Below are 2,355 nucleotides of genomic sequence, written 5' to 3'. Positions count from 1 at the left end.
CATCCGTTTTGGCTTTACTTCTCTTGATGGAAGCACATGTCCTAATTGTCCTCAAAGATGTAAACTTATAGGCAGTCTGTATTTTTTTTTCCATACAGGAGGAAATTATGACCAACTCTAAAATGTACTTCTAAAATGCCATCAAGGTTGATTTTAAGGCAATGGACAGTTTTGAACACAAGGGGGCCCTACTTGAGAGAGAGAGAGGGAGGTTCAGTAGCTGTGTGTGGAGGGTGATCTTTGTAACTGCAAGGCTGCGACGGCTCCTGGCAACGGGGAATGTTGAAGCCACTATGTTCTTTCCGGTGGGGGCTCCTCACTGGCAGGTGAACCAGTCCAGTAGGGTAGGGTACAACAGCAGTGGAAGTACTAGTTGGAATGATGATATTGGAAGAAAAATGGGATACTGGCTTTGGACAGAATTGGTTATGAAGTGAATCCCCTCCTCCCACTACAAACCTATCCTCTATCTGATGTTATGAAAGTGTATCTTGTCATGAATACATTTTTAATGTTTACAAACCAAATTCCAGAGTGGGCTAACGACGACAATGTAAACTATATGGGAGTAGGTCAACAATGAATATATTATATTTTGAGAACATACACAAAATAAATTGCATTCAAACCTGGTGTACAATTCCACGTAAGGCAATTATTTTTCTATTTAATTTATAACAAATGAGATGATGTAAAAGCTAACAAAGCATGCATATTGTAACACTACTTAGGAAAAGTGCTGTTCCATTTAATCATGAATGGAATTTGATTTGGTCTGGATGACTTGATGAAATCTCTAGTTTCATGTAAATACCTAACAGAAACAATTACTTATTGCACTGTATTTGGGCAGATAGCATTAAGAAAATGTAGACCAGTTTTAATATTTTATTTGCTTTTTCTTTCCATAGCAGGATTTAGAGGATATTCTCATAAACAAGGGCAGGGTGAAGTCAACAATCTTCCTGGACAAGTTAAGTCAATTTTAATCCATTATAGTCCATTTCATGCAGAGTATACTCAATGTATCTTAGAGAATAGAGGGCTAGAATAACTAACCATATGCCTGAGAGAATAGGAGGTCTTATTTGCCCTGTTTTTAAATTAGACCAGCTACCATTTAGAAATAAATATTTAAAAACAAGTTGGCCGCAAAATACACAGACCCATGATGTATGGTACACTTTCTGTTTTTATTTTTTGTAATGACTTGGCAACCATGTGGTTAAAATGTCTGTGCATTACATGGATATCTTGCCTGTGTACACTACTGTGTATAACCCAAAGTCATTGTACACATCCCCGGGTATGGACTAGTCACTAGACTTGTCTAATCTATTTATAGTCCTATGTTATACTAGAAGTACTGGCAATAATCAAGCAGCTTCCTCCACTGGTGATGTCATCATTGTGCAATTCCATTCTGCTACCTGTAAGGTCATCTGTAAGGTCAATCAACAGCGCCCATCGGTGCACAGACAAGGACAGCATTAAGAACGCATAAGACGATCAAGTGCAATTAAAAGCCAAAGAGAATAGGCAGGTTTTCAATAGAGATCTGAAAACCTCAATGGACTGGTCAGTCCATTGAGCTCTGGATCAGTCTTTCTGAAGTAGCCTATTTGAGCAATGTGTAATACAAAAATTATAAACCAATAGAACGTTTTAGTGAAAGTTTAAATGGCTATACAGTAGCTATGTAAGCTATCCAGTATCCACCTACTATTACCCATATCATTTAGTTGTGAGTTATCCCATATAATCCAGTGAAAGTACAGGTCAGGGTTATGTTCGGACTGTCAAATACAAATTATTTTCTAAATGTGTACTACAGTTGGGAGCATACATTTGTGTGCAGACTCTTTTTATTCTTAAACTGTTACTATTTTTGGTAGTAGGTTACCAAAACCTTAGTAGTAAAGCAGGAGTAGTAGGTTTTGGATGTGTGTGTCTTGGCTGTTTTCCAGCCCCTCTTTCAATTTGATTGTCAAATACGAAACATAAATAAATATAAATAGGCCCCCGTTATGGTTCTAATCTATTGTCACTTTACTTGACTAAAATGCAGTCGAATTGGAGCTGAATCATCACTCAAAGCAACAAGATTACAAATGCAGACCCTGCAGAGGCGAGTGCCTACACGCAGGGATTTTCCATTGGCATCATGCACGTCATAATACCATTAAGCATGATAAAAGCTAGTGTGACGTGGTGTACCAGATGTGAAGTTTGTTTGTGAATGTTGGAGTGTTCTTTATGTTATTACCAAAGCTGTCCCATCCCTCGAACTCTTCCCACACGTTAACTGGGACTCCAAGAGGACCACTGACAGGATCATATGATGTAGTGTGCAGT

The sequence above is a fragment of the Electrona antarctica genome, assembly GCF_951216825.1.
Source record: "Electrona antarctica genome assembly, chromosome: 18".
Lineage (NCBI taxonomy): Eukaryota > Metazoa > Chordata > Actinopteri > Myctophiformes > Myctophidae > Electrona > Electrona antarctica.
The sequence above is the reverse complement of the archived record's forward strand: the minus strand, read 5'-3'. Positions refer to the sequence as shown.